At 39.6% G+C, this 8,902-nt stretch overlaps 1 long non-coding RNA gene across 1 annotated transcript in view; it reads right to left on the bottom strand.

Annotated features, from left to right (window-relative positions):
• Positions 1-485: 485 nt before the first annotated feature.
• Positions 486-8,902, bottom strand: part of LOC129031951 (uncharacterized) — a 32,419-nt gene continuing 24,002 nt past the window's right edge. The window contains exons 5-6 of the long non-coding RNA XR_008501160.2: positions 1,414-1,492; positions 486-1,117 (exon numbers count right to left, since the gene is read on the bottom strand). This is a non-coding gene — a long non-coding RNA (uncharacterized LOC129031951). The remainder of the gene's footprint in view (positions 1,118-1,413; positions 1,493-8,902) is intronic.

The following is an 8,902-nucleotide window of genomic DNA, read 5'->3' as shown; positions in this document are numbered from 1 at the left end:
TCCTTTCCATTGAAGTGTAGACTCCAGTAGGGCAAGTCTGAATCTGTTTTGTTCAATACTTCATACATTATACATAACACACTGCTTGGTATGTAGTAGATACTTAAAACTATGTGATGAATGAATCGAAGGATGAATTAAGCATCCCACCTCTGAATGTGGGCTGTCTGACAATGCACTGTCCCCCAGTCCCCCAACCTGATGAGTCATGGGAAGGTGGTCCTCAGGTCTCTGAAGGTCCTAAAGATTCCATGATCTATGGTTATGTTCTGCTTCATTTTTGCATTACTAACATGGAGACAGAGCTTCTTCTTATGCTGAAATTCCAGTATTTTCACCTCACCCTACCTGGTGCTGACAGTATTGGTGGATAGGTTGATCACAGGCTACACAGATTAGCCTCTCCAATTCAGATGGATGCTGAGAACTTCATCTCAGCCACAACCTTGCTGCCTCCTTCTTCTCTTTTCATCTTTTCTTCCTGCTTGCCAGAGGGTTCGGGATAGTAAGATTAAAAAATACCATGTCTCTGGTCCAAACACTGTCTTTCTACTGAGTATTCCTTGCAGTGGGGCTCACTTCCATGGTGCGGTTCCGGTTGCAGTAGGAACTGCTGGCAGGGAAAGTGGAGTGAGCAGGACTGAAAGGCAATGCAGAAATGAGAAGGAAGAGGAGAAAGAGTTGCAACCTTGGAAGACCAGGAGCTACCAAGTACAGGACAGGGTGATTATATTTACAATGAGATTCTCATATCCTCTTCTCTGCAGTCACCACAGGGCTATGCCTGCTCCAAGGTCACATTATGCAGTGCAAAGTTGGTTTCAGGGGCTTCACTTCAACAGTCCACTAATACAAAAGGGGGAGTTCATGCCTCTGTCTTCGACACTTGAACTCTGCAAATGTTTCTGAGATTGACCCAGTTCTTTCTTACCATTTTCCCTGAACACACGGTTCTGTCTTATCAGTTCCCTGGGATTGAGCCTAGACAGTCAATCCCATTCAGCATCTGCTTTCTGCTACAGTTATCCAGTTTTGCTCAATCTCTCCTGCCTGTTCAGAGCCTCTCTCAGCACCAGCACAACAGCCCTCTGCCTGTTCTATTTTTGTTATGATCAAGCTGTAAAATAAAATGAAAATAAGTGGTAATGAATTACTTGCAGAATCCCATATTGTTAGTATTGATTAAATATTTTCTGAAACATTTTCTCTGATGAGAAAGGGGAGAGGGATGATTATTACCAACCCTGGAAGGAGTTGTGTTGTGTCTGAAGCTACAAGAGTTAAAGCCAGTCAAAATCTGGTTTCAAGTCCAGAAGCTTCTACTTACTATCTGTGTGACTGAGACAAGGTACCTGATCTTCATGAGCCTCAGTTTGCTTTCCTACAATGCCTTGGTAAATGACAGTATCTCACCTAATCATTGTGTACAGCTCCATGTCTAGCACTGGTATGCATTTAGCAAACACTGCATCTCTAGTATCAATGCTTCCTCCTGGAAGGAAAAAACAACTGTTCAGAACTCTTGTCTTGTGCTGTTTCTATATAGGTTCTAGCAAAAAACAGAAGTTGAAAATCAAGGTGATTGCAAAAATAGCCATAGTAGCTACTGAACAAGTGTAGTATATAACAGGTGGGGAGAGAAAATAAACTGAGTAATTCAATCACCTAAAAGTTTTAATCATCTTTAAGTGTCTGTCCTTAAACCCAATCTCAACATAATCTGCCTCAAGTACACTAAACTGTTTTAGACAGTCTCGTCCATTCAACTAATATTTAGCTGAAGTAGATGTTAGACATCATGTTTGACACTTACTGGAGCCATTTCATTTGGTGATAACTAAGAAATTATAATCCTCACTCTAAGGAGTTCAAATGGAGAAGCCTCAGATGACACATATGCAATAAATTATGATACTATGTATTAATAGCTATAATAAAAGTATGAAAAAACTGTCATTGAAGGTTGAATTAATTCAACCTTTCAAATTCTCAGTTAAAATGACAGTTGGAAGCCTAGATGCATTATGACAAAAATAACTTATACTACCAATTTGCAGAAATGTATTTGGAAATGGTGAAACCTGAGCCGGCCTGATTAATAGCCATCAAGCTGGGTCAATAACAATGAATCAATACTAAATAAAAAGGATGCTCAAGATCAATGAGAGGTAAGACCTGTGATTATGCCTAAATCACTCCCCTTCAAAGTGCTTTACCAACATCTACTAATTAATCTTTATTTATATTGTGTTGAGAATGATAAGTATCATTATCCCCAAATAACATTTTGAAGGACTAGGGTTTAGTGCCTTTCCCAGAAGATGCCCAGTATGAGACCTGAGCACTTGCTCAGAGCCAGGAGAGCTAATCAGCTCTTGATATTCTATCTTAGGAGGCACCTTTGGTTAAGAGTATCAAAAGCAGAATCTGTGATATGTGATCTAGAGCCCCAGTTCCATTCTTCAGTAGATGGGTGACTTCGGATGAGTTAAAGTCTTTGAGCTTCAGTTTCCTCATTTATTGAAAGACACTGATGCCAACTCCATAAAAGGCTATTTTAATGTTAGAATGAGTTAATGCTTATCAACCCTTGGAAAATAATAAGGGCTCAATAAATAGCAAGCACTGTTGTTGCTGCTGTTGTTATACTTATTTTTGGAACCATTGGCCATGAACTGGGGTTTACCAGAGGATGGGGCCAGCTATGAGATGCTCACAGCAGGATTGGGAGCTGCCCTTTGGGATGGAAGGAAACTAATGCGACTCGAGCACTTGCTATGTGCCAGTCATTGTTTAGGTGGTTTATGCTTTGGATTTCAAATTGTTCTTCCTTTTATTCCTCACAACAACCCTGCAATGGAGCAAGCGGAGGTAAAGCCCGATCCTGGGCTCTTTCCTCTGGCACGTGGCAGCTTCTGCTGTCCTGGGGCAGGTGGAATAGATGGTGAGAGGGTGGTCCCTGTTGCAGTGGTGGAAAGCAGAGGAGAATCCAGGGCAGTGGTACTTAGGAACTCAAGACTGGTAGGCAGGTAGTCTAGCTCCAGGAAGTCCATCAGCAAGGGTGAGACAGATATTAAGCTGGATGCCAGGAAGGCTTCAGAAGAAGAATGCAAGAACAGCAGAGCAGATCTTCTGTCCCAAGATTAGGGGACTAGGAAGAATATGAAAAATATACACCTGGAGCCTAGAGAACTACAGTAAAATCCATGGAGCCTAGAGAACTACAGTAAAATCCAGAGATGACAGCAAGATCCAAGGGCAGAGGGCAATGCCTCTTCTGATAGGCACAGATAATGGCAATGAAGGCCAAGGTCAGAGCAGGAATATTACCAAGTAAACTTGACATCAAGCAGGGTTCTTATTTATTTTTAGCCACTGGATCTCTGTTTTGTTATTAATTTATTACCTCTTGGCTCCAAATACACCCTTCAATACATGCTCTCTGATAACAGAATCCTTTTAAATATTTCTCCTTTAAAGTGAGCACAACCTTTAACCTTTCTCTGCAAAGGGTGCTGAAGAAAGATTGCAGGAATAATTTACAGTGCTGGCCGGAGAGCTTGGCAGTGTAGGTAGACAGACAAATGTTTCCTGAGCCCCTCCAAGCACCACATAAAGCCTGGCCCATCAGGTAAAGCCTGGCCCATCCACAGGCCCAGAACACAGTCCTTCTGTGATTTTGCAGTTACTCATCCAACAGAATTCACTAAGTACTTCTATTAAACTTCTTTTCAACCTACTTTATGGTTTCTATCTCCAGATTCTACTCATTGTATGACAACTCCTTTTTTTCATTTGAAACTATACCTGAAACCCAGTATATTAGCATGAAATCCAAACTCTGTAAGGCCCATGTGACCTGCCTCCTGCCTTCTCTCTGACACACTCGTAAGTGCTCTTGGTTCCTGAATACACAAGGCTTCCTTCCTGGCTTAGCTCTCTGCAGTCTTCAGACCATCTGCCTAGAAAACCCTCCCCCTGAACTTCCTGGCAGAGCCACCACCCTCTCCTCAGGCAGCACCCTATCCAAGGTAGCCGCTCAAATAACTCTTTTTATAAGTGGTTAATTAATGTTTATAGCACTTATCACTCACTGAAATTGTCTTATTTGCTCTTATCCCTACCAGCTCCCCTGCCACTGACCTGCACTCCACAACCCCATCTTCCTGACTCTTCTCCAAGAAGTAGAGTCCGTGTTGATTGTGTCACCTGTATCCCACCAGCATCCAGCACAGTACCTGGCCCCTGGAGGGGCTTGGTAACTTTTGTCAGGTGAAAGAATGCCGAATGGAGAGCTCTGATAGAAGCCTCCAAGCCTAAGCCTCAGTCCTCTTCCCTCCCTCCACATCTCGACTCTTCTGTGGCCACTAAGGCACTTTAGTAAGACACCAGGATGCCCAGGAACTGTCCTAGGGATAGAGTTGGAACTCCTTAATCCCAGCCTCCCTTGAAATCATGATGGTTCCTTGAGCCCGCAAAGTAGCAACGAGCTCTGTGCCCAAGGGGAATGCTCTGTGCCCAAGAGGAATGCAGGCTGCATGGCTGGTGATCCCAGGGGCCATGCCAGAGGACTAGAAACTCAAACTCCTAAACTCCTGCTTCTCACTGTGGCAGACAGACTGCTCTCTAATGTAAGTGAGAGACTGTGTGTGCCCTTTACTTATATTTTTGCTTTTTTGTTGTTGTTGTTGTTTTTGTCAATGGGAGATTTTAAAATAAGACGCCTCTAAACCTAGAATCATAAGAGTCAGTGCAGAAAGAGACCTTGGCATCACCCAGTGAAACCTACTCAATTTACCTTCTTGCCATCCACTTTTGGGAACTCTAGTAATTACTTATTTCAAACAACAGTGAAGCAGAGACTTTCTCCTGCTCTCTGGACTATCAAGAAGCAGGAACTGATGGCTGTTCTGGGAGTTGGGGTGAAAGGATCACTTCAATAGCAGAGGTAGTTCTGACCACAAAGAAAGTGAAAACAAGAGCTGACTGCAGAGGATGTCAAAAAGAAAGGAGAGGAAGGAAGCAGCTCAGCCCTTTGGGTGAGCCCTGGAGGGAGTGTTAAAAGAACTTGTAAAATCAGGGCCTTCTCTTGACCACCCCCACTCCCCTCCAGCAGGCCCTGGAGTCTGAACCCAGAGGCAAAGTAAAAATAATAGGAAGGGCTAACGAAGATAAGAAAGAAAAAGGCAGAGTGTGGAAACAGCAGGGGCTTTCTGGACTAAAGACTCAGTTGCACCTTGTACCTCTCTGGAGATGCTCCCTGTGAAAACTGCCTTTCTAGGGCCAGGAAATTGCTGATGACTCTTCTCCTATGCAAGAAAATTCAAGCGAGTGAGCCACAGAAGTTTTTAATTTATTAATCAAATAAGTAATATCTAGCAGTCAATATGTTCTTGGTGACTGTAATTTTTCAGCTCTTTCCACGGACATCCATAGAAGATGAATTACGTTATATATAATCACAGATTTGACTTACAAATTAGAAGATTATTTAAGGCATAGTAGAGAAAAAGCATTTTTTTCATTTTTGCCATAGCTATCAAGTTTACCTCTAGGCAGTTTTTATGAAATACAACAGGATATCTTTAGTAGCTTTGATCTCCTTCGATGATAATGGCATTATTATTTCTAGTGATTAGCACTGATAACAGCTAACATTCATTGATCACCATGTTCCAGACACTACACTTCACTCTTCACACACATACTCCTTACAAAATTCCATCGAGGTAGACAGTATTACTATCACAGTTTTCGAGATGAGAAACTGACACCTGATTTCCCTAAGTAACTTGGTCAAGGTAGTTAATAGGTGGGAAGACTGGAATAAAGACCCTATATTGCCACCTATACTCTGAAAACTCATTATTCTTCTTGACATACACCACCAGCCATGCAGTCAGGAAGTGGGAATTCTAAGGACAGTATATACACAAGTTCAGAAGTTTGTGAAGATCCAATGCAATGATATTTAAAAAGAACTTCCATATGGCTTGAGAGTCAGATGAGGCAAAATCAGTGGGGAGTATGAGGTTGAAGAAGGAGTTAGAGACCAGATTTTGAAGATGTCATGTATAACATGAAAGGTGTTTTTTTATCCTAAAAGCAGTCAGGATATTTTGCATTTCGCATGTTAAGCAAGGCAGTGTGCTATTTCCACTTGAATTCTGGAAAAAATGCTACATTGAAAAGGAGGAAAATTGGATATTGAACTGGTCTACTGGAGGGATGGTGTGGGCCTGAACTGAGACAAGGGCTATGGGAATGGAGAAGCAAAGCAACAGACCCAATCTCTCCTCTGAAGGAGGCAGACTCAGTTGAACTTGGGGATTCATTGCATGTGGGAGGGTGGGAGAGAAAAGAATCAAGGGTAACTCCCATGTTTTCAAGTTGGACAAAAAGAAGAACAATGATGGCATTTAGAGTAATGCATTGTTTTGCAGCAAAGTGAAGTGGGAAACTTACAAGCTGAATTTAGGACATGTGAGTTTTGAATGTTTATTTCCTCAAGATCAGTCAAGACAGAAAAATGTAATCTAGATATTAGTGCAGCAGAAGTGGGAAGCCCTTTATCTGGACATGAACAGTGACAGTATCCATAGGTATAATTTGTAGTCTATTGTCAAAAAAAGTCCACATCTCTAAAACAGAATCTAGTTTTTCAAAAATGAATGAGGAAATAAACCCATGAAAAGCAAAACAGCCTTGTAATATAAGTAAACGACTTGTTCTAACCTAAATGAATACAAATGAAAAGTTAAAAATAATCACACTGTGCACCCCTCAAAGATCCACAGCAAGCAAAATGCATTTTGTCATAGTGGGGTGGCAGTGAAGTGTTCAAAAACACCATAAAAGTAGAATTCTCCAAAAAGTAATGCAGGTGTCTAGGTCAAATGCAAATAAGGAGCTATGAAAATTGACTTATACTTGACTACAAAATCAGATGCTTAAAAACATTTCAGGAAAGTGAAGTTTTAGTCTCACAAAATTCAGCCGGTCCTCATTATAATACGTTTCCCATTTGTGCCATTCATTCAATGCACTAAATGCATGATGGGGCTCCAGTTAAGTAGATTTAGAAGCTGATTATACTCCACTAAATGTATTCACTTCAATTTTTGGGAGGTTTTTTTTTTTTTCCTTTAAAAGGATTACTAAACCAAGAAAAGTAGAAAGTAAGACAGAAAATAAAATACCCTTTGGTGATTCTGTAACAAGATTAGAAAATAGAATGGCTTTATGATATCATGTAAGAACATACGTTCTCACTTATCTGATTTAAATAACTAAAGAATACATTTCAATTTTGTTAATTGCTTTTACACTGTACTTGACACCTTCTGTACACATGATTAGTTCATCCCTTGAGACTGCATTTACTTTAGAAATGCCTATCTTTTGTTATGAATTTATGGTTTTTTCTTTTAGAATACATAGATGGTCAACAATTTTTTTTTAATTATCAGAATGGACACTCTTCTAGGTGTTAGAAGAGTTGGGTTCAACCTTGGCTCTGCCGTGAAGAATAGATTTCACCAATCTTGTCCTTAATTAGTTTCCTGATTTCTAACATGAGGATATTGAATTACACTGCATGAACTCTAAGTGTCTCCTAGGTTCAAAATATATATGATTTTGGGAAAAGGTACTTGTATGTCATTTTTTGATGTTGCCTTCAATCAGCTTCTATTTAAAATAGAAAAAATACCAAAATGCAATGATTGGAATTATAAAACTATTCATATGAATGTATTTATGAATTGAATCTTCATAGATAAAGTATAATGTATCCTAGCCAAAGCTACCTAAAATTCAATAGTTTGCAATATAGTAAATTTAGTTTGTTTCTAAATGAACCTAGAAGGAAGTAGCAGAAGAGAATAATTGACAAGAAAAGAGAATTTCAACATGAATCAACTCTATCATAATTTTATGTAGCATGAGTAGCCTGGCCAATGTATGTTGAGAAGTACCCTTTCAGTAAGAAATTTTTAAAGTATAAAGTAATCCCTTAAATAGGACATAGGAGCATCAGTTTGCATATGTAACAGGTAAAAGGGAATTTTTAAATCAATGCCCTACAGTTTTAAAAAATGAATACTAATTATTATAGCAATGATAATATATTGTAGGGCTATGTCCTATTTTATAACAATTATTAAATTTAAAAAGGCAGTTATAATAAATGCAAAATAATTTGCAAAACATAAAGCCTCATACCCACCACCCACCATGCTGCGAAGGAAGAAACTCCAGACAGAGTGAAAAACTTGTCCAACTTCACATTGTTCATAAACAGCCAACCCAAGATTCTGTTGATTTTCCCATTCTTCAAATATTTGCTGAGTACCTTCTGGGCACATTGATAGTTCCTCCTCTTTCCTTTTCTTCATTTTCTTCTTCAGAAACTAACCAATTTGTCTTCAATTTATGCCTCCCTTTTCCTCCATGTTTTCTGACTTCTTATCTTTTTGCTCTACATTTTGGTGGTTTTCTTTGACTTTAAACATTTTCTTTCAACTTTTTCCTGTCTTCTTTTAGTTTTGGCAAAGGTATTTTAAACGTACAAGAGCTCTTTCTTATTTCCTGATAGCTCCTTTTTAATAGCATGCTGATTTGGTTTTACAGATGTAAAATTTCCTTGGGTTTTTATGAATATGGATTTCAGATTTTTAAGTGATTCTCTGTTCCTGAGTCAGTTCATTTTCCTTTTGATCAGTTTTTCCATATGTGTGAATTATTTCCTCGAATGCCTGATGATCCTCGGTTATTTTTTCACATTTAAAAATTAAGCAATAGAAAGATTTACTGAGAGCAGTCGTTTATTAGCTGGAAGCTTTAATTCGGCAGGAATGGGCATGGGCTCACCATTATACTGGAGGTAGCTTTCCTCAAATGC

This window comes from Pongo pygmaeus, chromosome 11 (genome assembly GCF_028885625.2).
Source record: "Pongo pygmaeus isolate AG05252 chromosome 11, NHGRI_mPonPyg2-v2.0_pri, whole genome shotgun sequence".
NCBI lineage: Eukaryota > Metazoa > Chordata > Mammalia > Primates > Hominidae > Pongo > Pongo pygmaeus.
Note: the sequence above shows the minus strand (reverse complement) of the source record. Positions and strands in the feature narration are given on the sequence as shown.